This window comes from Ranitomeya imitator, chromosome 2, assembly GCF_032444005.1.
Source record: "Ranitomeya imitator isolate aRanImi1 chromosome 2, aRanImi1.pri, whole genome shotgun sequence".
NCBI lineage: Eukaryota > Metazoa > Chordata > Amphibia > Anura > Dendrobatidae > Ranitomeya > Ranitomeya imitator.
The window spans coordinates 61,323,744-61,351,391 of NC_091283.1; the positions used below are offsets into that span (position 1 = coordinate 61,323,744).

General features: G+C 43.2%; 15 non-coding genes across 15 annotated transcripts; 8 read left to right on the top strand and 7 right to left on the bottom strand.

The window, feature by feature from the left end:
• The first annotated feature begins 3,003 nt into the window (after window positions 1-3,003).
• TRNAR-UCG (transfer RNA arginine (anticodon UCG)) lies at window positions 3,004-3,076 on the top strand. Its single transcript has one exon. It is a non-coding gene; the product is annotated as a tRNA-Arg (tRNA).
• A 102-nt stretch (window positions 3,077-3,178) lies between these two features.
• TRNAL-CAA (transfer RNA leucine (anticodon CAA)) lies at window positions 3,179-3,290 on the bottom strand. The gene is made up of 2 exons: window positions 3,253-3,290; window positions 3,179-3,224 (listed from the first exon to the last, which is right to left on the bottom strand). It is a non-coding gene; the product is annotated as a tRNA-Leu (tRNA).
• A 3,204-nt stretch (window positions 3,291-6,494) lies between these two features.
• TRNAR-UCG (transfer RNA arginine (anticodon UCG)) lies at window positions 6,495-6,567 on the top strand. The gene has a single exon. It is a non-coding gene; the product is annotated as a tRNA-Arg (tRNA).
• A 102-nt stretch (window positions 6,568-6,669) lies between these two features.
• On the bottom strand, window positions 6,670-6,781 carry TRNAL-CAA (transfer RNA leucine (anticodon CAA)). The gene is made up of 2 exons: window positions 6,744-6,781; window positions 6,670-6,715 (listed from the first exon to the last, which is right to left on the bottom strand). It is a non-coding gene; the product is annotated as a tRNA-Leu (tRNA).
• Window positions 6,782-15,616: 8,835 nt separating this feature from the next.
• On the top strand, window positions 15,617-15,689 carry TRNAR-UCG (transfer RNA arginine (anticodon UCG)). The gene has a single exon. It is a non-coding gene; the product is annotated as a tRNA-Arg (tRNA).
• Window positions 15,690-15,791: 102 nt separating this feature from the next.
• TRNAL-CAA (transfer RNA leucine (anticodon CAA)) lies at window positions 15,792-15,903 on the bottom strand. The gene is made up of 2 exons: window positions 15,866-15,903; window positions 15,792-15,837 (listed from the first exon to the last, which is right to left on the bottom strand). It is a non-coding gene; the product is annotated as a tRNA-Leu (tRNA).
• Window positions 15,904-19,051: 3,148 nt separating this feature from the next.
• Window positions 19,052-19,124, top strand: TRNAR-UCG (transfer RNA arginine (anticodon UCG)). Its single transcript has one exon. It is a non-coding gene; the product is annotated as a tRNA-Arg (tRNA).
• A 102-nt stretch (window positions 19,125-19,226) lies between these two features.
• TRNAL-CAA (transfer RNA leucine (anticodon CAA)) lies at window positions 19,227-19,338 on the bottom strand. Its single transcript has 2 exons — window positions 19,301-19,338; window positions 19,227-19,272 (listed from the first exon to the last, which is right to left on the bottom strand). It is a non-coding gene; the product is annotated as a tRNA-Leu (tRNA).
• Window positions 19,339-19,970: 632 nt separating this feature from the next.
• Window positions 19,971-20,043, top strand: TRNAR-UCG (transfer RNA arginine (anticodon UCG)). The gene has a single exon. It is a non-coding gene; the product is annotated as a tRNA-Arg (tRNA).
• Window positions 20,044-20,145: 102 nt separating this feature from the next.
• Window positions 20,146-20,257, bottom strand: TRNAL-CAA (transfer RNA leucine (anticodon CAA)). Its single transcript has 2 exons — window positions 20,220-20,257; window positions 20,146-20,191 (listed from the first exon to the last, which is right to left on the bottom strand). It is a non-coding gene; the product is annotated as a tRNA-Leu (tRNA).
• A 624-nt stretch (window positions 20,258-20,881) lies between these two features.
• TRNAR-UCG (transfer RNA arginine (anticodon UCG)) lies at window positions 20,882-20,954 on the top strand. The gene has a single exon. It is a non-coding gene; the product is annotated as a tRNA-Arg (tRNA).
• Window positions 20,955-21,373: 419 nt separating this feature from the next.
• On the top strand, window positions 21,374-21,446 carry TRNAR-UCG (transfer RNA arginine (anticodon UCG)). The gene has a single exon. It is a non-coding gene; the product is annotated as a tRNA-Arg (tRNA).
• Window positions 21,447-22,208: 762 nt separating this feature from the next.
• Window positions 22,209-22,320, top strand: TRNAL-CAA (transfer RNA leucine (anticodon CAA)). Its single transcript has 2 exons — window positions 22,209-22,246; window positions 22,275-22,320. It is a non-coding gene; the product is annotated as a tRNA-Leu (tRNA).
• Window positions 22,321-22,423: 103 nt separating this feature from the next.
• Window positions 22,424-22,496, bottom strand: TRNAR-UCG (transfer RNA arginine (anticodon UCG)). Its single transcript has one exon. It is a non-coding gene; the product is annotated as a tRNA-Arg (tRNA).
• A 716-nt stretch (window positions 22,497-23,212) lies between these two features.
• TRNAR-UCG (transfer RNA arginine (anticodon UCG)) lies at window positions 23,213-23,285 on the bottom strand. Its single transcript has one exon. It is a non-coding gene; the product is annotated as a tRNA-Arg (tRNA).
• Between the last annotated feature and the right edge of the window lie 4,363 nt (window positions 23,286-27,648).

Genomic DNA, 27,648 nt, shown 5'->3' on the forward strand with positions numbered 1-27,648 from the left:
GAGCATATTTATCTTGGCAACGGAATCACGATAGAGAACAATAAACGTTAATGCGTGGCCTAATGGATAAGGCGTCTGAATTCGGGTCAGAAGATTGAGGGGTCGCGTCCCTTCGTGGTCGCGGCAATCTCTTTCTGCACACTTTTCGAAAAAATGTAAATATGCTTAGCATTCTTTGCGAAAATATAGACAAATAAGATCTGTTATACAGCTGTTAAGCAACCAAACCCTATTAACAAAAAGATTGAGCGAACAGAAGTAAGATTTGAACCCACACCTTCCGTTGGAGGCCCAGTTCATCTTACGATGGGTGAAGAGTCATACGGGAGGAATCAGAGAGCACTGTTCTTGGGGCCCACCAACAATCAATATAAAAATAAGACATATCAAAGTCTGAAACAAAAGGAGATTGTGCAGAGAGTGTAACTCTTGACGGACAGAAAAAGATTCTGGAATCTAATATATAATTGCCTAGAATACTACTTCCTGCAATTTGTGCCAACTTCCGTGGCTTTGTCCGGAGCTAATGTGCGGAGCTAATGTCCGGAGATTAATTACCTAGAATACTACTTCCTGCAATTTGTGCCAACTTCCGTGGCTAAGTCCGGAACCAATGTCCGGAGCTAATGTGCGGAGATAATGTCCGGAGATAATGTCCGGAGCTAATGTCCGGAGCTAATGTCCGGAGATAAGTGACGTCAACAGTGTCCAGTGTCTGATTGGTTGCCGCCTGCTGCGAGCGACCAATCAGAAACGTGCCGTACTGTGACACACTCCGCCCGCCATTTTGGTGTGATTTTTGAATTTTTACCTCACAGCAAGTTTCTACTGCATGGAGGCGGGCCCAGTGACATTGCTCTTCAAGCTCCTGCCAAATTTCGTAAAAAAAATGATAATACCATTTACCAAAACTATATATATTTAGTTGTGAAGTGGTTCAGTGACATTTTCACACCAATTTTGAACTTTTGTTTGGTGTTTTCTCCATATACTGCCTATTATTCACTGACTGTTATACTGAGAGACTGCCGTTTATTAACCTCTTCTTTGCCACATTGGGTATGTTGCTCTATTATTTGCCACATAAGGACATTGTCCATTATTGCCCAGCAATTTCTCTGCAATATAAACTGCCTATTTATTAATATCTGCATTCCTGCAAAGAACTATTGCCTATTATTAACTGGCTATTTTCCTACTACCTGACACTGCCTCTTATTAACCTGTTGTTTGCCACCACCACGCTTAAAGCTGTTTAGCTTAGCCAACATGAGCTCTAATAGTAAGGATACTAATGACACAGAGCCCAAAGCTGCTGATGGCGCACGTAAGATTAGGTCTGATAGAAAGTATACTAATAATGCAGAGCAAAAAGACGCCGATGCCGCACGTAAGCGCAAACAGCGTGCTAACAAGAGTACAGAGGATAGATGCAAGCGCATGGACACTGTTAAGTATACTAATGACACAGAGTCCAAAGCTTATGATGGCGCACGTAAGATCAGGTCTGATATAAAGTATGGTAATGATGCAGAGCGAAAAGCCGCCGATGCCGGACGTAAGCGCAAACAGCGTGTTAACAAGAGTACAGAGGATAGATGCAAGTGCCTGGATACTGTTAAGTATACTAATGACACAGAGCCCAAAGCTGCTGATGGCGCACGTAAGATCAGGTCTGATATAAAGTATGGTAATGATGCAGAGCGAAAAGCCGTCGATGCCGCACGTAAGCGCAAACAGCGTGTTAACAAGAGTACAGAGGATAGATGCAAGCGCCTGGATACTGTTAAGTATACTAATGACACAGAGTCCAAAGCTGCTGATGGCGCACGTAAGATCAGGTCTGATATAAAGTATGGTAATGATGCAGAGCGAAAAGCCGCCGATGCCGCACGTAAGCGCAAACAGCGTGCTAACAAGAGTACAGAGGAGAGATGCAAGCACCTGGACACTGTTAAGTATACTAATGACACAGAGTCCAAAGCTGCTGATGGCGCACGTAACATCAGGTCTCATAATAAGTATACCAATGACGCAGAGCGAAAAGCCGCCGATGCTGCACGTAAGCGTAAACAGCGTGCTAACAAGAGTACAGAGGATAGATGCAAGCGCCTGGACACTGTTAAGTATACTAATGACACAGAGCCCAAAGCTGCTGATGGCGCACGTAACATCAGGTCTGATAATAAGTATACCAATGACGCTGAGCGAAAAGCCGCCGATGCCGCACGTAAGCACAAACAGCGTGCTAACGAGACTACAGAGGACAGACATAAGCGCCTGGACACTGTTAATGCTGCTTGCAATAAACGCATTACTAATGAGTCTTTTGAGGACAAAACTAATCGATTAAGTAATAAAGCTGCTGCTGCACGCTCTCAACGTTGCAAACATAATATTTCCACGTCCTCAGTCATAGATTCTGCCCACAATACAGCTTCTTTGTCCTATTAGAATTATTTAAAATGAAGGCTTAGCTAAGCCCAAGAGATGATTAAAAACGTTTCATACCAACCCATCAGATGTAAAATTACTGTGAAAATACCTGATGGGCACACAAGTATGCGCCAGTATGGGTACTAAGAGCCTTTCCACATAATAATGAAATATTTTAAAATGTCATAGAACATACCAATATACATAGTTATTGATACATATTATTTATTATTTACATTATTGTTCTTAAGCAAAGAACCGTTGTTGTGGCATTTGCCACAACACGCAAAGTTGTCGTCTGATGTCTTTCATCCCTCCCCTCATAAGCATGTTCATGGATCCTGTGTAACTGTACCTTAAATAACAAGAATTGTCAAGAGCTGGTGAGTGCAGCCATTTTTTGTTCTTTCTTACTATTATTTATTAATTGTATTATTCTTACATTTGAATAAATAAAGTATATATGGATTCTAGACTCCCGATTCTTTAGAATCGGGCTGCCATCTAGTGTGAACATATTTATCTTGACCACGGAAACACGATAGAGAACAAAAAGATTAACGTGTAGACAGCGTGGCCTAATGGATAAGGCGTCTGACTTCGGATCAGAAGATTGAGGGTTCGAGTCCCTTCGTGGTCGTGGCAATCTCTTTCCACCTACTTTTTGAAAAAAATGGACACATGCTGAGAGAGTTTTACAAATGTTAAGACAGACTGGTCAGTTAAAGACACAAAAAGCAGCTGTCAGAAGTGGGATTTGAACCCAAGCCTCCATACGGAGACCAGAACACCCATCTTTTGGGGACAGAGATCACGCTTGAGTCTGGCGCCTTAAACCACTCGGCCATCCTGACTAACTGTGCTGTGCATGCTAGGGCTAATCCCATTTGGTTAACTAAAGAGAAATTTAGCTTGAATGTACATTGGGAATGTAAAACCATTAATATTACATGAGAGAGAGAGAGAGAGAGAGAGAGAGAGAGAGAGAGAGAGAGAGAGAGAGAGAGAGAGAGAGAGAGAGAAAGATTTGTGTCATGGTTATCAGACTACGTGCGACTGTAGAACGAGTCTGACTTCGGGTCAGAAGATTGAAGGTTCGATTCCCTTCGTGGTCAAGACATTCTCTTCTTTCCGCACACTTTTCTGATAAATGTAAATATCCCTGGAGTTCATTACGAAAGTTTAGAAAAATAAAATCTGTTACACAGCTGTAAAGCAACCAAGCGCCTTTAACAAACCAAAAAAAATAGAGCGGTCAGAAGTAAGATTTGAACGCACACATTCCGTTGGAGGCCCAATTCATCTTACGATGGGTGAAGAGTCATACGGGAGGAATCAGAGAGCACTGTTCTTGGGGCCCACCAACAATCAATATAAAAATAAGACATATCAAAGTCTGAAACAAAAGGAGATTGTGCAGAGAGTGTAACTCTTGACGGACAGAAAAAGATTCTGGAATCTAATATATAATTGCCTAGAATACTACTTCCTGCAATTTGTGCCAACTTCCGTGGCTTTGTCCGGAGCTAATGTCCGGAGCTAATGTCCGGAGCTAATGTCCGGAGATTAATTGCCTAGAATACTACTTCCTGCAATTTGTGCCAACTTCCGTGGCTTTGTCCGGAGCTAATGTCCGGAGCTAATGTCCGGAGCTAATGTGCGGAGATAATGTCCGGAGATAATGTCCGGAGCTAATGTCCGGAGCTAATGTCCGGAGCTAATGTCCGGAGCTAATGTCCGGAGATAAGTGACGTCAACAGTGTCCAGTGTCTGATTGGTTGCCGCCTGGTGCGAGCGTCCAATCAGAAACGTGCCGTACTGTGACACACTCCGCCCGCCATTTTGGTGTGATTTTTGAATTTTTACCTCACAGCAAGTTTCTACTGCATGGAGGCGGGCCCAGTGACATTGCTCTTCAAGCTCCTGCCGAATTTTGTCAAAAAAATGATAATACCATTTACCAAAACTATATATATTTAGTTGTGAAGTGGTTCAGTGACATTTTCACACCAATTTTGAACTTTTGTTTGGTGTTTTCTCCATATACTGCCTATTATTCACTGACTGTTATACTGAGAGACTGCCGTTTATTAACCTCTTCTTTGCCACATTGGGTATGTTGCTCTATTATTTGCCACATAAGGACATTGTCCATTATTGCCCAGCAATTTCTCTGCAATATAAACTGCCTATTTATTAATATCTGCATTCCTGCAAAGAACTATTGCCTATTATTAACTGGCTATTTTCCTACTACCTGACACTGCCTCTTATTAACCTGTTGTTTGCCACCACCACGCTTAAAGCTGTTTAGCTTAGCCAACATGAGCTCTAATAGTAAGGATACTAATGACACAGAGCTCAAAGCTGCTCCTGGCGCACGTAAGATTAGGTCTGATAGAAAGTATACTAATAATGCAGAGCAAAAAGACGCCGATGCCGCACGTAAGCGCAAACAGCGTGCTAACAAGAGTACAGAGGATAGATGCAAGCGCATGGACACTGTTAAGTATACTAATGACACAGAGTCCAAAGCTTATGATGGCGCACGTAAGATCAGGTCTGATATAAAGTATGGTAATGATGCAGAGCGAAAAACCACCGATGCCGGACGTAAGCACAAACAGCGTGTTAACAAGAGTACAGAGGATAGATGCAAGTGCCTGGATACTGTTAAGTATACTAATGACACAGAGCCCAAAGCTGCTGATGGCGCACGTAAGATCAGGTCTGATATAAAGTATGGTAATGATGCAGAGCGAAAAGCCGTCGATGCCGCACGTAAGCGCAAACAGCGTGTTAACAAGAGTACAGAGGATAGATGCAAGCGCATGGATACTGTTAAGTATACTAATGACACAGAGTCCAAAGCTGCTGATGGCGCACGTAAGATCAGGTCTGATATAAAGTATGGTAATGATGCAGAGCGAAAAGCCGCCGATGCCGCACGTAAGCGCAAACAGCGTGCTAACAAGAGTACAGAGGAGAGATGCAAGCGCCTGGACACTGTTAAGTATACTAATGACACAGAGTCCAAAGCTGCTGATGGCGCACGTAACATCAGGTCTCATAATAAGTATACCAATGACGCAGAGCGAAAAGCCGCCGATGCTGCATGTAAGCGTAAACAGCGTGCTAACAAGAGTACAGAGGATAGATGCAAGCGCCTGGACACTGTTAAGTATACTAATGACACAGAGCCCAAAGCTGCTGATGGCGCACGTAACATCAGGTCTGATAATAAGTATACCAATGACGCTGAGCGAAAAGCCGCCGATGCCGCACGTAAGCACAAACAGCGTGCTAACGAGACTACAGAGGACAGACATAAGCGCCTGGACACTGTTAATGCTGCTTGCAATAAACGCATTACTAATGAGTCTTTGGAGGACAAAACTAATCGATTAAGTAATAAAGCTGCTGCTGCACGCTCTCAACGTTGCAAACATAATATTTCCACGTCCTCAGTCATAGATTCTGCCCACAATACAGCTTCTTTGTCCTATTAGAATTATTTAAAATGAAGGCTTAGCTAAGCCCAAGAGATGATTAAAAACGTTTCATACCAACCCATCAGATGTAAAATTACTGTGAAAATACCTGATGGGCACACAAGTATGCGCCAGTATGGGTACTAAGAGCCTTTCCACATAATAATGAAATATTTTAAAATGTCATAGAACATACCAATATACATAGTTATTGATACATATTATTTATTATTTACATTATTGTTCTTAAGCAAAGAACCGTTGTTGTGGCATTTGCCACAACACGCAAAGTTGTCGTCTGATGTCTTTCATCCCTCCCCTCATAAGCATGTTCATGGATCCTGTGTAACTGTACCTTAAATAACAAGAATTGTCAAGAGCTGGTGAGTGCAGCCATTTTTTGTTCTTTCTTACTATTATTTATTAATTGTATTATTCTTACATTTGAATAAATAAAGTATATATGGATTCTAGACTCCCGATTCTTTAGAATCGGGCTGCCATCTAGTGTGAACATATTTATCTTGACCACGGAAACACGATAGAGAACAAAAAGATTAATGTGTAGACCGCGTGGCCTAATGGATAAGGCGTCTGACTTCGGATCAGAAGATTGAGGGTTCGAGTCCCTTCGTGGTCGTGGCAATCTCTTTCCACCTACTTTTTGAAAAAAATGGACACATGCTGAGAGAGTTTTACAAATGTTAAGACAGATTGGTCAGTTAAAGACACAAAAAGCAGCTGTCAGAAGTGGGATTTGAACCCACGCCTCCATACGGAGACCAGAACACCCATCTTTTGGGGAAAGAGATCACGCTTGAGTCTGGCGCCTTAGACCACTCGGCCATCCTGACTAACTGTGCTGTGCATGCTAGGGCTAATCCCATTTGGTTAACTAAAGAGAAATTTAGCTTGAATGTACATTGGGAATGTAAAACCATTAATATTACATGAGAGAGAGAGAGAGAGAGAGAGAGAGAGAAAGATTTGTGTCATGGTTATCAGACTACGTGCGACTGTAGAACGAGTCTGACTTCGGGTCAGAAGATTGAAGGTTCGATTCCCTTCGTGGTCAAGACATTCTCTTCTTTCCGCACACTTTTCTGATAAATGTAAATATCCCTGGAGTTCATTACGAAAGTTTAGAAAAATAAAATCTGTTACACAGCTGTAAAGCAACCAAGCGCCTTTAACAAACCAAAAAAAATAGAGCGGTCAGAAGTAAGATTTGAACGCACACATTCCGTTGGAGGCCCAATTCATCTTACGATGGGTGAAGAGTCATACGGGAGGAATCAGAGAGCACTGTTGTTGGGGCCCACCAACAATCAATATAAAAATAAGACATATCAAAGTCTGAAACAAAAGGAGATTGTGCAGAGAGTGTAACTCTTGACGGACAGAAAAAGATTCTGGAATCTAATATATAATTGCCTAGAATACTACTTCCTGCAATTTGTGCCAACTTCCGTGGCTTTGTCCGGAGCTAATGTCCGGAGCTAATGTCCGGAGATTAATTGCCTAGAATACTACTTCCTGCAATTTGTGCCAACTTCCGTGGCTTTGTCCGGAGCTAATGTCCGGAGCTAATGTCCGGAGCTAATGTGCGGAGATAATGTCCGGAGATAATGTCCGGAGCTAATGTCCGGAGCTAATGTCCGGAGCTAATGTCCGGAGATAAGTGACGTCAACAGTGTCCAGTGTCTGATTGGTTGCCGCCTGCTGCGAGCGTCCAATCAGAAACGTGCCGTACTGTGACACACTCCGCCCGCCATTTTGGTGTGATTTTTGAATTTTTACCTCACAGCAAGTTTCTACTGCATGGAGGCGGGCCCAGTGACATTGCTCTTCAAGCTCCTGCCGAATTTCGTCAAAAAAATGATAATACCATTTACCAAAACTATATATATTTAGTTGTGAAGTGGTTCAGTGACATTTTCACACCAATTTTGAACTTTTGTTTGGTGTTTTCTCCATATACTGCCTATTATTCACTGACTGTTATACTGAGAGACTGCCGTTTATTAACCTCTTCTTTGCCACATTGGGTATGTTGCTCTATTATTTGCCACATAAGGACATTGTCCATTATTGCCCAGCAATTTCTCTGCAATATAAACTGCCTATTTATTAATATCTGCATTCCTGCAAAGAACTATTGCCTATTATTAACTGGCTATTTTCCTACTACCTGACACTGCCTCTTATTAACCTGTTGTTTGCCACCACCACGCTTAAAGCTGTTTAGCTTAGCCAACATGAGCTCTAATAGTAAGGATACTAATGACACAGAGCTCAAAGCTGCTCCTGGCGCACGTAAGATTAGGTCTGATAGAAAGTATACTAATAATGCAGAGCAAAAAGACGCCGATGCCGCACGTAAGCTGTTATGGCTGGCAATCAGGCAACACAGCGTGCAGTAATCAGCGCACATACAGAGATCTGGCAATTACCAAAAACAATAGGACGAGCTCTGAGACGTGGAATCTCTGTAGACTGCAGTACCTGATCTATCCTCACACAACTATAAGCAGCAGTGGATTGCGCCTAACAACTACCTATGCAACTCGGCACTGCCTGAGGAGCTGACTAGCCTGAAGATAGAAATACAAGCCTGACTTACCTCAGAGAAATACCCCAAAGGAATAGGCAGCCCCCCACATATAATGACTGTTAGCAAGATGAAAAGACAAACGTAGGAATGAAATAGATTCAGCAAAGTGAGGCCCGATATTCTAGACAGAGCGAGGATAGCAAAGAGAACTATGCAGTCTACAAAAAACCCTAAAACGAAAACCACGCAAAGGGGCAAAAAGACCCACCGTGCCGAACTAACAGCACGGCGGTGCACCCCTCTGCTTCTCAGAGCTTCCAGCAAAAGACAATAGCAAGCTGGACAGAAAAAAACAGAAAACAAACTAGAAGCACTTATCTAGCAGAGCAGCAGGCCCAAGGAAAGATGCAGTAGCTCAGATCCAACACTGGAACATTGACAAGGAGCAAGGAAGACAGACTCAGGTGGAGCTAAATAGCAAGGCAGCCAACGAGCTCACCAAAACACCTGAGGGAGGAAGCCCAGAGACTGCAATACCACTTGTGACCACAGAAGTGAACTCAGCCACAGAATTCACAACAGTACCCCCCCTTGAGGAGGGGTCACCGAACCCTCACCAGAACCCCCAGGCCGACCAGGATGAGCCACATGAAAGGCACGAACAAGATCTGGGGCATGGACATCAGAGGCAAAAACCCAGGAATTATCTTCCTGAGCATAACCCTTCCACCTGACCAGATACTGGAGTTTCCGTCTAGAGACACGAGAATCCAAAATCTTCTCCACAATATACTCCAATTCCCCCTCCACCAAAACAGGGGCAGGAGGCTCCACAGATGGAACCATAGGTGCCACGTATCTCCTCAACAACGACCTATGGAATACATTATGTATGGAAAAGGAGTCTGGGAGGGTCAGACGAAAAGACACCGGATTGAGAATCTCAGAAATCCTATACGGACCAATAAAACGAGGTTTAAATTTAGGAGAGGAAACCTTCATAGGAATATGACGAGAAGATAACCAAACCAAATCCCCAACACGAAGTCGGGGTCCCACACGGCGTCTGCGATTAGCGAAAAGCTGAGCCTTCTCCTGGGACAAGGTCAAATTGTCCACTACCTGAGTCCAGATCTGCTGCAACCTGTCCACCACAGAATCCACACCAGGACAGTCCGAAGACTCAACCTGTCCTGAAGAGAAACGAGGATGGAACCCAGAATTGCAGAAAAATGGAGAGACCAAGGTAGCCGAGCTGGCCCGATTATTAAGGGCGAACTCAGCCAACGGCAAAAATGACACCCAATCATCCTGGTCAGCGGAAACAAAACATCTCAGATATGTTTCCAAGGTCTGATTGGTTCGTTCGGTCTGGCCATTAGTCTGAGGATGGAAGGCCGAGGAGAAAGATAGGTCAATGCCCATCCTACCACAAAAGGCTCGCCAAAACCTCGAGACAAACTGGGAACCTCTGTCAGAAACAATATTCTCAGGAATGCCATGTAAACGAACCACATGCTGGAAGAACAAAGGCACCAAATCAGAGGAGGAAGGCAATTTAACCAAGGGCACCAGATGGACCATTTTAGAAAAGCGATCACAGACCACCCAAATGACCGACATTTTTTGAGAAACGGGAAGGTCAGAAATGAAATCCATCGAAATATGTGTCCAAGGCCTCTTCGGGACCGGCAAGGGCAAAAGCAACCCACTGGCACGTGAACAGCAGGGCTTAGCCCTAGCACAAATTCCACAGGACTGCACAAAAGCACGCACATCCCGTGACAGAGATGGCCACCAGAAGGATCTAGCAACCAACTCCCTGGTACCAAAGATTCCTGGATGACCGGCCAGCACCGAACAATGAAGTTCAGAGATAACTTTACTAGTCCACCTATCAGGGACGAACAGTTTCTCGGCCGGACAACGATCAGGTTTATTAGCCTGAAATTTCTGCAACACTCTCCGCAAATCAGGGGAGATGGCAGACACAATGACTCCTTCCTTGAGGATACTCGCCGGCTCAGATAACCCCGGAGAGTCGGGCACAAAACTCCTAGACAGAGCATCCGCCTTCACATTTTTAGAGCCCGGAAGGTATGAAATCACAAAATCAAAACGAGCAAAAAATAACGACCAACGGGCCTGTCTAGGATTCAAGCGCTTGGCAGACTCGAGATAAGTCAAGTTCTTATGATCAGTCAATACCACCACGCGATGCTTAGCACCCTCAAGCCAATGACGCCACTCCTCGAATGCCCACTTCATGGCCAGCAACTCTCGGTTGCCCACATCATAATTACGCTCAGCAGCAGAAAATTTCCTGGAAAAGAAAGCACATGGTTTGAACACTGAGCAACCAGAACCTCTCTGTGACAAAACCGCCCCTGCACCAATCTCAGAAGCATCAACCTCGACCTGGAACGGAAGAGAAACATCAGGTTGACACAACACAGGGGCACAGCAAAAACGACGCTTCAACTCCTGAAAAGCTTCCACGGCAGCAGAAGACCAATTAACCAAATCAGCACCCTTCTTGGTCAAATCGGTCAATGGTCTGGCAATGCTAGAAAAATTACAGATGAAGCGACGATAAAAATTAGCAAAGCCCAGGAATTTCTGCAGACTTTTTAGAGATGTCGGCTGAGTCCAATCCTGGATGGCCTGAACCTTAACCGGATCCATCTCGATAGTAGAAGGGGAAAAGATGAACCCCAAAAATGAAACTTTCTGCACACCGAAGAGACACTTTGATCCCTTCACGAACAAGGAATTAGCACGCAGTACCTGGAAAACCATTCTGACTTGCTTCACATGAGACTCCCAATCATCTGAGAAGATCAAAATGTCATCCAAGTAAACAATCAAGAATTTATCCAGATACACACGGAAAATGTCATGCATAAAAGACTGAAAAACAGATGGAGCATTGGCAAGTCCGAACGGCATCACCAGATACTCAAAATGACCCTCGGGCGTATTAAATGCCGTTTTCCATTCATCTCCCTGCCTAATTCTAACCAGATTATACGCACCACGAAGATCAATCTTAGTAAACCAACTAGCCCCCTTAATCCGAGCAAACAAGTCAGAAATCAATGGCAAGGGATACTGAAACTTAACAGTGATCTTATTAAGAAGGCGGTAATCAATACACGGTCTTAGCGAACCATCCTTCTTGGCTACAAAAAAGAACCCTGCTCCCAATGGTGACGACGATGGGCGAATATGTCCCTTCTCCAGGGACTCCTTCACATAACTGCGCATAGCGGTGTGTTCAGGTACGGACAAATTAAATAAACGACCCTTAGGGAATTTACTACCAGGAATCAAATCGATAGCACAATCACAATTCCTATGCGGAGGTAGGGCATCAGACTTGGACTCTTCAAATACATCCTGAAAGTCCGACAAGAACTCTGGGATGTCAGAAGGAATGGATGACGAAATAGACAAAAATGGAACATCACCATGTACTCCCTGACAACCCCAGCTGGTTACCGACATAGAGTTCCAATCCAATACTGGATTATGGGTTTGTAGCCATGGCAACCCCAACACGACCACATCATGCAAATTATGCAGTACCAGAAAGCGAATAACTTCCTGATGTGCAGGAGCCATGCACATGGTCAGCTGGGCCCAGTACTGAGGCTTATTCTTGGCCAAAGGTGTAGCATCAATTCCTCTCAACGGAATAGGACACCACAAAGGCTCCAAGAAAAATCCACAACGTTTAGCATAATCCAAATCCATCAGATTCAAGGCAGCGCCTGAATCCACAAACGCCATGACAGAATACGATGACAAAGAGCACATTAAGGTAATGGACAAAAGGAATTTGGACTGTACAGTACCAATAACGGCAGAGCTATCGAACCGCCTAGTGCGTTTAGGACAATTAGAAATAGCATGAGTAGAATCACCACAATAGAAACACAGTCTGTTCAGACGTCTGTGTTCTTGCCGTTCTACTTTAGTCATAGTCCTGTCGCACTGCATAGGCTCAGGTTTACTCTCAGGCAGTACCGCCAGATGGTGCACAGATTTACGCTCGCGCAAGCGACGACCGATCTGAATGGCCAAGGACATAGACTCATTCAAACCAGCAGGCATAGGAAATCCCACCATTACATCCTTAAGAGCTTCAGAGAGACCCTTTCTGAACAAAGCCGCTAGTGCAGATTCATTCCACAGAGTGAGTACTGACCATTTCCTAAATTTCTGACAATATACTTCTACATCATCCTGACCCTGGCATAAAGCCAGCAGATTTTTCTCAGCCTGATCCACTGAATTAGGCTCATCGTAAAGCAATCCGAGCGCCAGGAAAAATGCATCAACATTACTCAATGCAGAATCTCCTGGTGCAAGAGAAAACGCCCAGTCCTGTGGGTCACCGCGCAAAAAAGAAATAATAATCAAAACCTGTTGAATAGGATTACCAGAAGAATGAGGTTTCAAGGCCAAAAATAGCTTACAATTATTTCTGAAGCTCAGGAACTTAGTTCTGTCACCAAAAAACAAATCAGGAATCGGAATTCTTGGTTCTAGCATCGATTTCTGATCAATAGTATCTTGAATCTTTTGTACATTTACAACGAGATTATCCATTGAGGAGCACAGAGCCTGAATATCCATGTCCACAGCTGTGTCCTGAAGCACTCTAATGTCTAGGGGAAAAAAAGACTGAAGACAGAGCTAAGAAAAAAAAATGATGTCAGGATTTCTTTTTTCCCTCTATTGGGAATCATTGGTGTGGCTCCTTGTACTGTTATGGCTGGCAATCAGGCAACACAGCGTGCAGTAATCAGCGCACATACAGAGATCTGGCAATTACCAAAAACAATAGGACGAGCTCTGAGACGTGGAATCTCTGTAGACTGCAGTACCTGATCTATCCTCACACAACTATAAGCAGCAGTGGATTGCGCCTAACGACTACCTATGCAACTCGGTACTGCCTGAGGAGCTGACTAGCCTGAAGATAGAAATACAAGCCTGACTTACCTCAGAGAAATACCCCAAAGGAATAGGCAGCCCCCCACATATAATGACTGTTAGCAAGATGAAAAGACAAACGTAGGAATGAAATAGATTCAGCAAAGTGAGGCCCGATATTCTAGACAGAGCGAGGATAGCAAAGAGAACTATGCAGTCTACAAAAAACCCTAAAACGAAAACCACGCAAAGGGGCAAAAAGACCCACCGTGCCGAACTAACAGCACGGCGGTGCACCCCTCTGCTTCTCAGAGCTTCCAGCAAAAGACAATAGCAAGCTGGACAGAAAAAAACAGAAAACAAACTAGAAGCACTTATCTAGCAGAGCAGCAGGCCCAAGGAAAGATGCAGTAGCTCAGATCCAACACTGGAACATTGACAAGGAGCAAGGAAGACAGACTCAGGTGGAGCTAAATAGCAAGGCAGCCAACGAGCTCACCAAAACACCTGAGGGAGGAAGCCCAGAGACTGCAATACCACTTGTGACCACAGAAGTGAACTCAGCCACAGAATTCACAACAGTAAGCGCAAACAGCGTGCTAACAAGAGTACAGAGGATAGATGCAAGCGCATGGACACTGTTAAGTATACTAATGACACAGAGTCCAAAGCTTATGATGGCGCACGTAAGATCAGGTCTGATATAAAGTATGGTAATGATGCAGAGCGAAAAGCCACCGATGCCGGACGTAAGCGCAAACAGCGTGTTAACAAGAGTACAGAGGATAGATGCAAGTGCCTGGATACTGTTAAGTATACTAATGACACAGAGCCCAAAGCTGCTGATGGCGCACGTAAGATCAGGTCTGATATAAAGTATGGTAATGATGCAGAGCGAAAAGCCGTCGATGCCGCACGTAAGCGCAAACAGCGTGTTAACAAGAGTACAGAGGATAGATGCAAGCGCCTGGATACTGTTAAGTATACTAATGACACAGAGTCCAAAGCTGCTGATGGCGCACGTAAGATCAGGTCTGATATAAAGTATGGTAATGATGCAGAGCGAAAAGCCGCCGATGCCGCACGTAAGCGCAAACAGCGTGCTAACAAGAGTACAGAGGAGAGATGCAAGCGCCTGGACACTGTTAAGTATACTAATGACACAGAGTCCAAAGCTGCTGATGGCGCACGTAACATCAGGTCTCATAATAAGTATACCAATGACGCAGAGCGAAAAGCCGCCGATGCTGCACGTAAGCGTAAACAGCGTGCTAACAAGAGTACAGAGGATAGATGCAAGCGCCTGGACACTGTTAAGTATACTAATGACACAGAGCCCAAAGCTGCTGATGGCGCACGTAACATCAGGTCTGATAATAAGTATACCAATGACGCTGAGCGAAAAGCCGCCGATGCCGCACGTAAGCACAAACAGCGTGCTAACGAGACTACAGAGGACAGACATAAGCGCCTGGACACTGTTAATGCTGCTTGCAATAAACGCATTACTAATGAGTCTTTGGAGGACAAAACTAATCGATTAAGTAATAAAGCTGCTGCTGCACGCTCTCAACGTTGCAAACATAATATTTCCACGTCCTCAGTCATAGATTCTGCCCACAATACAGCTTCTTTGTCCTATTAGAATTATTTAAAATGAAGGCTTAGCTAAGCCCAAGAGATGATTAAAAACGTTTCATACCAACCCATCAGATGTAAAATTACTGTGAAAATACCTGATGGGCACACAAGTATGCGCCAGTATGGGTACTAAGAGCCTTTCCACATAATAATGAAATATTTTAAAATGTCATAGAACATACCAATATACATAGTTATTGATACATATTATTTATTATTTACATTATTGTTCTTAAGCAAAGAACCGTTGTTGTGGCATTTGCCACAACACGCAAAGTTGTCGTCTGATGTCTTTCATCCCTCCCCTCATAAGCATGTTCATGGATCCTGTGTAACTGTACCTTAAATAACAAGAATTGTCAAGAGCTGGTGAGTGCAGCCATTTTTTGTTCTTTCTTACTATTATTTATTAATTGTATTATTCTTACATTTGAATAAATAAAGTATATAAGGATTCTAGACTCCCGATTCTTTAGAATCGGGCTGCCATCTAGTGTGAACATATTTATCTTGACCACGGAAACACGATAGAGAACAAAAAGATTAATGTGTAGACCGCGTGGCCTAATGGATAAGGCGTCTGACTTCGGATCAGAAGATTGAGGGTTCGAGTCCCTTCGTGGTCGTGGCAATCTCTTTCCACCTACTTTTTGAAAAAAATGGACACATGCTGAGAGAGTTTTACAAATGTTAAGACAGACTGGTCAGTTAAAGACACAAAAAGCAGCTGTCAGAAGTGGGATTTGAACCCACGCCTCCATACGGAGACCAGAACACCCATCTTTTGGGGAAAGAGATCACGCTTGAGTCTGGCGCCTTAGACCACTCGGCCATCCTGACTAACTGTGCTGTGCATGCTAGGGCTAATCCCATTTGGTTAACTAAAGAGAAATTTAGCTTGAATGTACATTGGGAATGTAAAACCATTAATATTACATGAGAGAGAGAGAGAGAGAGAGAGAGAGAAAGATTTGTGTCATGGTTATCAGACTACGTGCGACTGTAGAACGAGTCTGACTTCGGGTCAGAAGATTGAAGGTTCGATTCCCTTCGTGGTCAAGACATTCTCTTCTTTCCGCACACTTTTCTGATAAATGTAAATATCCCTGGAGTTCATTACGAAAGTTTAGAAAAATAAAATCTGTTACACAGCTGTAAAGCAACCAAGCGCCTTTAACAAACCAAAAAAATAGAGCGGTCAGAAGTAAGATTTGAACGCACACATTCCGTTGGAGGCCCAATTCATCTTACGATGGGTGAAGAGTCATACGGGAGGAATCAGAGAGCACTGTTCTTGGGGCCCACCAACAATCAATATAAAAATAAGACATATCAAAGTCTGAAACAAAAGGAGATTGTGCAGAGAGTGTAACTCTTGACGGACAGAAAAAGATTCTGGAATCTAATATATAATTGCCTAGAATACTACTTCCTGCAATTTGTGCCAACTTCCGTGGCTTTGTCCGGAGCTAATGTCCGGAGCTAATGTCCGGAGATTAATTGCCTAGAATACTACTTCCTGCAATTTGTGCCAACTTCCGTTGCTTTGTCCGGAGCTAATGTCCGGAGCTAATGTCCGGAGCTAATGTGCGGAGATAATGTCCGGAGATAATGTCCGGAGCTAATGTCCGGAGCTAATGTCCGGAGCTAATGTCCGGAGCTAATGTCTGGAGATAAGTGACGTCAACAGTGTCCAGTGTCTGATTGGTTGCCGCCTGCTGCGAGCGTCCAATCAGAAACGTGCCGTACTGTGACACACTCCGCCCGCCATTTTGGTGTGATTTTTGAATTTTTACCTCACAGCAAGTTTCTACTGCGTGGAGGCGGGCCCAGTGACATTGCTCTTCAAGCTCCTGCCGAATTTCGTCAAAAAAATGATAATACCATTTACCAAAACTATATATATTTAGTTGTGAAGTGGTTCAGTGACATTTTCACACCAATTTTGAACTTTTGTTTGGTGTTTTCTCCATATACTGCCTATTATTCACTGACTGTTATACTGAGAGACTGCCGTTTATTAACCTCTTCTTTGCCACATTGGGTATGTTGCTCTATTATTTGCCACATAAGGACATTGTCCATTATTGCCCAGCAATTTCTCTGCAATATAAACTGCCTATTTATTAATATCTGCATTCCTGCAAAGAACTATTGCCTATTATTAACTGGCTATTTTCCTACTACCTGACACTGCCTCTTATTAACCTGTTGTTTGCCACCACCACGCTTAAAGCTGTTTAGCTTAGCCAACATGAGCTCTAATAGTAAGGATACTAATGACACAGAGCTCAAAGCTGCTCCTGGCGCACGTAAGATTAGGTCTGATAGAAAGTATACTAATAATGCAGAGCAAAAAGACGCCGATGCCGCACGTAAGCGCAAACAGCGTGCTAACAAGAGTACAGAGGATAGATGCAAGCGCATGGACACTGTTAAGTATACTAATGACACAGAGTCCAAAGCTTATGATGGCGCACGTAAGATCAGGTCTGATATAAAGTATGGTAATGATGCAGAGCGAAAAGCCACCGATGCCGGACGTAAGCGCAAACAGCGTGTTAACAAGAGTACAGAGGATAGATGCAAGTGCCTGGATACTGTTAAGTATACTAATGACACAGAGCCCAAAGCTGCTGATGGCGCACGTAAGATCAGGTCTGATATAAAGTATGGTAATGATGCAGAGCGAAAAGCCGTCGATGCCGCACGTAAGCGCAAACAGCGTGTTAACAAGAGTACAGAGGATAGATGCAAGCGCCTGGATACTGTTAAGTATACTAATGACACAGAGTCCAAAGCTGCTGATGGCGCACGTAAGATCAGGTCTGATATAAAGTATGGTAATGATGCAGAGCGAAAAGCCGCCGATGCCGCACGTAAGCGCAAACAGCGTGCTAACAAGAGTACAGAGGAGAGATGCAAGCGCCTGGACACTGTTAAGTATACTAATGACACAGAGTCCAAAGCTGCTGATGGCGCACGTAACATCAGGTCTCATAATAAGTATACCAATGACGCAGAGCGAAAAGCCGCCGATGCTGCACGTAAGCGTAAACAGCGTGCTAACAAGAGTACAGAGGATAGATGCAAGCGCCTGGACACTGTTGAGTATACTAATGACACAGAGCCCAAAGCTGCTGATGGCGCACGTAACATCAGGTCTGATAATAAGTATACCAATGACGCTGAGCGAAAAGCCGCCGATGCCGCACGTAAGCACAAACAGCGTGCTAACGAGACTACAGAGGACAGACATAAGCGCCTGGACACTGTTAATGCTGCTTGCAATAAACGCATTACTAATGAGTCTTTGGAGGACAAAACTAATCGATTAAGTAATAAAGCTGCTGCTGCACGCTCTCAACGTTGCAAACATAATATTTCCACGTCCTCAGTCATAGATTCTGCCCACAATACAGCTTCTTTGTCCTATTAGAATTATTTAAAATGAAGGCTTAGCTAAGCCCAAGAGATGATTAAAAACGTTTCATACCAACCCATCAGATGTAAAATTACTGTGAAAATACCTGATGGGCACACAAGTATGCGCCAGTATGGGTACTAAGAGCCTTTCCACATAATAATGAAATATTTTAAAATGTCATAGAACATACCAATATACATAGTTATTGATACATATTATTTATTATTTACATTATTGTTCTTAAGCAAAGAACCGTTGTTGTGGCATTTGCCACAACACGCAAAGTTGTCGTCTGATGTCTTTCATCCCTCCCCTCATAAGCATGTTCATGGATCCTGTGTAACTGTACCTTAAATAACAAGAATTGTCAAGAGCTGGTGAGTGCAGCCATTTTTTGTTCTTTCTTACTATTATTTATTAATTGTATTATTCTTACATTTGAATAAATAAAGTATATATGGATTCTAGACTCCCGATTCTTTAGAATCGGGCTGCCATCTAGTGTGAACATATTTATCTTGACCACGGAAACACGATAGAGAACAAAAAGATTAATGTGTAGACCGCGTGGCCTAATGGATAAGGCGTCTGACTTCGGATCAGAAGATTGAGGGTTCGAGTCCCTTCGTGGTCGTGGCAATCTCTTTCCACCTACTTTTTGAAAAAAATGGACACATGCTGAGAGAGTTTTACAAATGTTAAGACAGACTGGTCAGTTAAAGACACAAAAAGCAGCTGTCAGAAGTGGGATTTGAACCCACGCCTCCATACGGAGACCAGAACACCCATCTTTTGGGGAAAGAGATCACGCTTGAGTCTGGCGCCTTAGACCACTCGGCCATCCTGACTAACTGTGCTGTGCATGCTAGGGCTAATCCCATTTGGTTAACTAAAGAGAAATTTAGCTTGAATGTACATTGGGAATGTAAAACCATTAATATTACATGAGAGAGAGAGAGAGAGAGAGAGAGAGAGAGAGAGAGAGAAAGATTTGTGTCATGGTTATCAGACTACGTGCGACTGTAGAATGAGTCTGACTTCGGGTCAGAAGATTGAAGGTTCGATTCCCTTCGTGGTCAAGATATTCTCTTCTTTCCGCACACTTTTCTAAAAAATGTAAATATGCTTGGAGTTCGTTACGAAAGTTTAGAAAAATAAAATCTGTTACACAGCTGTAAAGCAACCAAGCGCCTTTAACAAACCAAAAAAAAATAGAGCGGTCAGAAGTAAGATTTGAACGCACACATTCCGTTGGAGGCCAGTTCATCCTATGATGGGTGAAGAGTCATACGGGAGGAATCAGAGAGCACTGTTCTTGGTGCCCACAACAAGCAATATAAAAATAAGACAGATCACAGTCTGCAACGACAGGAGATTGTGCAGAGAGTGTAACTCTTGACGGACAGAAAAAGATTCTAGAATGTGAGCATATTTATCTTGGCAACGGAATCACGATAGAGAACAAAAAGATTAATGTGTAGACCGCATGGCCTAATGGATAAGGCGTCTGACTTCGGATCAGAAGATTGAGGGTTCGAGTCCCTTCGTGGTCGTGGCAATCTCTTTCCACCTATTTTTTGAAAAAAATGGATACATGCTGAGAGAGTTTTACAAATGTTAAGACAGACTGGTCATTTAAAGACAAAAAAAGCAGCTGTCAGAAGTGGGATTTGAACCCACACCTCCATACGGAGACCAGAACACCCATCTTTTGGGGAAAGAGATCACTCTTGAGTCTGGCGCCTTAGACCACTCGGCCATCCTGACTAACCGTGCTGTGCATGCTAGGGCTAATCCCATTTGGTTAACTAAAGAGAAATTTAGCTTGAATGTCCATTGGGACTGTAAAACCTTTAATATTACATGAGAGAGAGAGAGGGAGAGAGAGAGAGAGAGAAAGATTTGTGTCATGGTTATCAGACTATGTGCGACTGTAGAACGAGTCTGACTTCGGGTCAGAAGATTGAAGGTTCGATTCCCTTCGTGGTCAAGACATTCTCTTCTTTCCGCACAATTTTCTAAAAAATGTAAATATGCTTGGAGTTCGTTACGAAAGTTTAGAAAAATAAAATCTGTTACACAGCTGTAAAGCAACCAAGCGCCTTTAACAAACCAAAAAAAATAGAGCGGTCAGAAGTAAGATTTGAACGCACACATTCCGTTGGAGGCCAGTTCATCCTACGATGGGTGAAGAGTCATACGGGAGGAATCAAAGAGCACTGTTCTTGGTGCCCACAACAAGCAATATAAAAATAAGACAGATCACAGTCTGCAACGACAGGAGATTGTGCCGAGAGTGTATCTCTTGACGGACAGAAAAAGATTCTAGAATGTGAGCATATTTATCTTGGCAACGGAATCACGATAGAGAACAATAAACGTTATTGTGAAGACCGCGTGGCCTAATGGCTAAGGCGTCTGACTTCGTATCAGAAGATTGTGGGTTCGAGTCCCTTCGTGGTCGCGGCAATCTCTTTCCACCTACTTTTTGAAAAAAATGGACACATGCTGAGAGAGTTTTACAAATGTTGCTTAGCATTCGTTGCGAAAATATAGACAAATAAGATCTGTTATACAGCTGTTAAGCAACCAAACCCTATTAACAAAAAAAATTGAGCGAACAGAAGTAAGATTTGAACCCACACCTTCCGTTGGAGGGCCAGTTCATTTTACGATGGGTGAAGAGTCATACGGGAGGAATCAGAGAGCACTGTTCTTGGGGCCCACTAACAATCAATATAAAAATAAGACACATCAAAGTCTGAAACAAAAGGAGATTGTGCAGAGAGTGTAACTCTTGACGGACAGAAAAAGATTCTAGAATGTGAACATATTTATCTTGACCACAGAAACACGATAGAGAACAAAAAAGATTAATGTGTAGACCGCGTGGCCTAATGGATAAGGCGTCTGACTTCGGATCAGAAGATTGAGGGTTTGAGTCCCTTTGTGGTCGTGGCAATCTCTTTCCACCTACTTTTTGAAAAAAAATGGACACATGCTGAGAGAGTTTTACAAATGTTAAGACAGACTGGTCAGTTAAAGACACAAAAAGCGGCTTTCAGAAGTGGGATTTCAACCCACACCTCCATACGGAGACCAGACCATCTTTTGGGGAAAGAGATCACTCTTGAGTCTGGCGCCTTAGACCACTCGGCCATCCTGACTAACTGTGCTGTGCATGCTAGGGCTAATCCCATTTGGTTAACTAAAGAGAAATTTAGCTTGAATGTACATTGGGAATGTAAAACCATTAATATTACATGAGAGAGAGAGAGAGAGAGAGAGAAGAGAGAAAGATTTGTGTCATGGTTATCAGACTACGTGCGACTGTAGAATGAGTCTGACTTCGGGTCAGAAGATTGAAGGCTCGATTCCCTTCGTGGTCAAGACATTCTCTTCTTTCCGCACACTTTTCTATTTTTTTTTGGTTTGTTAAAGGCGCTTGGTTGCTTTACAGCTGTGTAACAGATTTTATTTTTCTAAACTTTCATAACGAACTCCAAGCATATTTACATTTTTTAGAAAAGTGTGCATCCTTCAATCTTCTGACTCGTTCTACAGTCGCACGTATTCTGATAACCATGACACAAATCTTTCTCTCTCTCTCTCTCTCCAAAATGTAATATTAATGGTTTTACATTCCCAATGTACATTCAAGCTAAATTTCTCTTTAGTTAACCAAATGGGATTAGCCCTAGCATGCACCGCACAGTTAGTCAGGATGGCCGAGTGGTCTAAGGCGCCAGACTCAAGAGTGATCTCTTTCCCCAAAAGATGGGTGTCCTGGTCTCCGTATGGAGGCGTAGGTTCAAATCCCACTTCTGACAGCTGCTTTTTGTGTCTTTACCTGACCAGTCTGTCTTAACATTTGTAAAACTCACTCAGCATGTGTCCATTTTTTTTCAAAAAGTAGGGGGAAAGAGATTGCCACAACCATGAAGGGACTCGAACCCTCAATCTTCTGATCCGAAGTCAGACGCCTTATCCATTAGGCCACGTGGTCTACACATTAATCTTTTTTGTTCTCTATCGTGTTTCCGTGGTCAAGATAAATATGTTCACATTCTAGAATCTTTTTCTGTCCGTCAAGAGTTACACTCTCTGCACAATCTCCTTTTGTTCCAGACTTTGATATGTCTTATTTTTATATTGATTGTTGGTGGGCCCAAAGAACAGTGCTCTCTGATTCCTCCCGTATGACTCTTCACCCATCGTAAGATGAACTGGCCCTCCAACGGAAGGTGTGGGTTCAAATCTTACTTCTGTTCACTCAATTTTTTTTGTTTATTGGGTTTGGTTGCTTAAAGGGACACTGTCACCTGAATTTGGAGGGAACAATCTTCAGCCATGGAGGCGGGGTTTGGGGGTTTTTGATTCACCCTTTCCTTACCCGCTGGCTTCATGCTGGCTGCAATATTGGATTGAAGTTCATTCTATGTCCTCCGTAGTACACGCCTGCGCAATGCAATCTTCTCTTGTGCAGGCATGTACTACGGAGGACAGAGAATGAACTTCAATCCAATATTGCAGCCAGCGGGTAAGGAAAGGGTGAATCAAAAACCCCCAAACCCCGCCTCCATGGCTGAAGATTGTTCCCTCCAAATCCAGGTGACAGTGTCCCTTTAACAGCTGTATAACAGATCTTATTTGTCTATATTTTCGCAACGAATGCTAAGCATATTTACATTTTTTCGAAAAGTGTGCAGAAAGAGATTGCCGCGACCACGAAGGGACTCGAACCCTCAATCTTCTGATCCGAAGTCAGACCCCTTATCCATTAGGCCACACGGTCTACACATTAACGTTTATTGTTCTCTATCGTGATTCCGTTGCCAAGATAAATATGCTCACATTCTAGAATCTTTTTCTGTCCGTCAAGAGTTACACTCTCTGCACAATCTCCTGTCGTTGCAGACTGTGATCTGTCTTATTTTTATATTGCTTGTTGTGGGCACCAAGAACAGTGCTCTCTGATTCCTCCCGTATGACTCTTCACACATCGTAGGATGAACTGGCCTCCAACGGAATGTGTGCGTTCAAATCTTACTTCTGACCGCTCTATATTTTTTTGGGTTTGTTAAAGGCGCTTGGTTGCTTTACAGCTGTGTAACAGATTTTATTTTTCTAAACTTTCGTAACGAACTCCAAGCATATTTACATTTTTTAGAAAAGTGTGCGGAAAGAAGAGAATGTCTTGACCACGAAGGGAATCGAACCTTCAATCTTCTGACCCGAAGTCAGACTCGTTCTACAGTCGCACGTAGTCTGATGATAACCATGACACAAATCTTTCTCTCTCTCTGTCTCTCTCTCTCTGTCTCTCTCTGTCTCTCTCTCTCTCCATCTTCAAAATTTAATAGTAATGGTTCTACATTCCCAAAGTACATTCAAGCTAAATTTCTCTCAGGATCACCTCCACCACCTAGGGTTAAGGTCTGGTGATGAGGGTCTGTTTTCTACTCGTACCCTAATTCCTCCAGGCTCGGATCAAGCTGAAAAAAATTTGGTGCAAATGCTCTCCTCCTCTTGAGTCTGTGAATCTTTGGAGCAGACCTCTGATGCCCATGAACAGAATGTGTGAACAGCTCTGCAGACTTGTCCACCTGTGGTTCCCCGGAGTTAGTTGGTCAGTTGGAGAGAAGTGACGCGGGGGGAACAAGGGTTATTGGGGTGACATCTCTGAGGACTGTACTGGGTGTGATTTTAAGAGGGAGAGGGTACTTGATGCAGCACTTGCCATCTACTTTAGCACATGCTCTTTTTGGCCATCATCAACAAGGCATACCGCTGTACGGCTGCTAAAGAAAGGGAGTCAAATAGCCCGTCCAGTAACAGATGTTGTTAGCTATCTTTGGATAGGACGAGACGGTGTTTGTTCAGTAGAGCTTTCAGTAACACTTCCAACTAACCCACAAATCGAACACCAAGCCTAGTCCCCCTCCCACCACAACCTCGCTTTTTCCCCACTCATGTTGGATGTACCCTTCCCCTCTTTTAACCAGCTGTTTCACAACTCTAGATCCAGACCTGTCAGTCACCTGTCACTACAGTAGGTACGGAAAGTATTCATACATCTTTACATTTTTCACTCTTTGTTTCATTGCAGCCATTTGGAAATTCAAAAAAAGTTAATTTTGTTCTCAATAATGTACACTCTGCATCCCATCTTGACTGAAAAAAAAACAGAAATGTAGTAATTTTTGCAAATTTATTAAAAAATTGAAACTGAAATATCACATGGTCAGAAGTATTCAGACCCTTTGTTCAGTATTGAGTAGAAGAACCTTTTGAGCTAGTACAGCCATGAGTCTTCTTGGGAATGATGCAATAAGTTTTTCACACCTGGATCTGGGGATCCTCTGCCATTCTTCCTTGCAGATCCTCTCCAGTTCTGTCAGATTGGATGGTGAATGTTGGTGGACAGCCATTTTCAGGTCTCTCCAGAGATGCTCAATTGGGTTTGGGTCAGGACTCTGGCTGGGCCAGTCAAGAATGGTCACAGAGTTGTTCTGAAGCGTCTCCTTTGTTATTTTAGCTGTGTGCTTAGGGTCATTGTCCTATTGGAAGGTGAACCTTCGGCCAAGTCTGAGGTCCAGAGCACTCTGGAAGAGGTTTTCATCCAGGATCTCTCTGTAGTTCTCCGCATTCATTTTTCCTTCAATGACAAGTCATCCTATACATGCAGATGAAAAACACCCCCATAGTATGATACTGCCACCACCATGTTTCACTGTTGGGATTGTATTGGGCAGGTGATGAGCAATGCATGGTTTTCTCCACACACACCGCTTACAATTATCATCAAAAAGGTCTCTGTCTCATCAGACCAGATAATCTTATTTCTCATAGTCTGGGAGTCCTTCATGTGTTTTTTTTAGCAAACTCTATGTGGGCTTTCATATGTCTTTCACTGAGGAGAGGCTTCCGTTGGGCCACTCTGCCACAAATGCCCGACTGGTGGAGGGCTGCAGTGATACTTGACTTTGTGGAACTTTCTCCCATCTCCCTACTGCATCTCAGCCACAGTGATCTTGCGGTTCTTCTTTACTTCTCTCACTAAGGCTCTTCTCCCACAATTGCTTAGTTTGGCTGGGCGGCCAGGTCTAGGAAGACTTCTGGTGGTCCCAAACTTCTTCCATTTAAGGTTTATAGAGGCCACTGTGCTCTTAGGAACCTTGAGTTGTGCAGAAATTCTTTTGCCACCTTGGTCAGATCTGTGCCTTGCCACAATTCTGTCTCTGAGCTCCTTGGCCAGTTCCTTTGACCTCATGATTCTCATTTGGCCTGACATACACTGTGAGGTCTTATAAAGACAGGTGTGTGCCTTTCCAAGTCAAGTCCTATTAGTTTATTTTAAACTAGCTGAAGAGCCCGGTGTTGCCTGGGCATAGTAAATATCTGTGGTTAGTTATAGCACCTCACTTCTCTTATTTTCCAATCACGCCTCTCATTTTCCCCCTCACATCTCTCATTTTCCCCCTCACTCCTCATTCCCCCATAACACTTGTCATTTCGACCTCACATCTGTCATCACTCCACTATTATCCCTCATTCCTCTCATTTTGCACTCATACCTTTTCATTTTCACCTCACACCCCTCATTTTCACCTCACGCCTCTCATTTTCCCCTCAGTATATACATGTTTGTCATCTCCCTTATATATAGTATACACCTGTATGTCATCTCCTGTATATAGTATATACCTGTATGTCATCTCCCCTGTAAATAGTATATACCTGCTGTGTGTCATCTCCTCCTGTATATTGTATATACCTATGTGTCATCTCCTCCTGTATATAGTATACAGTATACCTGTATGTCATCTCTTCTGTATATACTATATACCTGTATGTCATCTACTTCTATATATAGTATATACCTGTATGTCATATCCTGTATATAGTGTATACCTGTATGTCATCTCCCCTGTATATAGTATATACCTGCTGTATGTGTTCTCTATATACCTATGTGCCATCTCCTCTTTTATATAGTATATACCTGTATGTCATCTCCTCTTTTATATATATACACCTGTATGTCATCTCCTCCTGTATATAGTATATACCTGTCTCATCTGCTCCTGTATATAGTATGTACCTGTATGTCATCTCCTCCTGTATATAGTATATACCTGTGTATCTCCTCCTGTATATAGTATATACCTGTGTGTCATCTCCCCTGTATATACCTGTATGTCATCTCCTCCTGTATATAGTATATACCTGTGTGTCATCTCCTCCTGTATATAGTATATACCTGTGTGTCATCTCCTCCTGTATATAGTATATACCTGTGTGTCATCTCCCCTGTATATAGTATATACCTGTGTGTCATCTCCTCCTGTATATAGTATATAACTGTGTGTCATCTCCCCTATATATAGTATGTAACTGTGTGTCATCTCCCCTGTATATAGTATATACCAGTGGGTCATCTCCTCCTGTTTATAGTATATACCTGTATATCATCTCCTCCTGTATATAGTATATACCTGTATGTCATCTCCTCTTGTATATAGTATATACACCTGTGTCATCTCCTCCTGTATATAGTATATACACCTGTGTCATCTCCTCCTGTATATAGTATATATCTGCGTGTCATCTCCTCCTGTATTAGACCGCGTTCACACGTTATTTGGTCAGTATTTTTACCTCAGTAATTGTAAGCTAAATGGGCAGCCTGATAAATCCCCAGCCAACAGGAAGCCCTCCCCCCTGGCAGTATATATTAGCTCACACATACACATAATAGACGGATCATGTGACTGATAGCTGCCGTATTTCCTATATGGTACATTTGTTGCTCTTGTAGTTTGTCTGCTTTTTAATCAGATTTTTACTTTTGAAGGATAATACCAGACTTGTGTGTGTTTCAGGGCGAGTTGCATGTATCAAGTTGTGTGTGTTGAGTGGCGTGTGGCGACATGCATGTAGCGACTTTTGTGAGATGAGTTTTGTGTGGCGACATGCGTGTAGCAATTTTTTGTGTGTCAAGTTGCATGTGACAGGTTAGTGTAGCAAGTTGTGTGCAGCAAGTTTTGTGCATGGCGAGTTTCATGTGTGGTGCATTTTGAGTATGTGCAAGTTTTGTGTGAGGCAACTTTTGCATGTGTTGCAACTTTTGTGCATGCGGCAATTTTTCCGCGTGT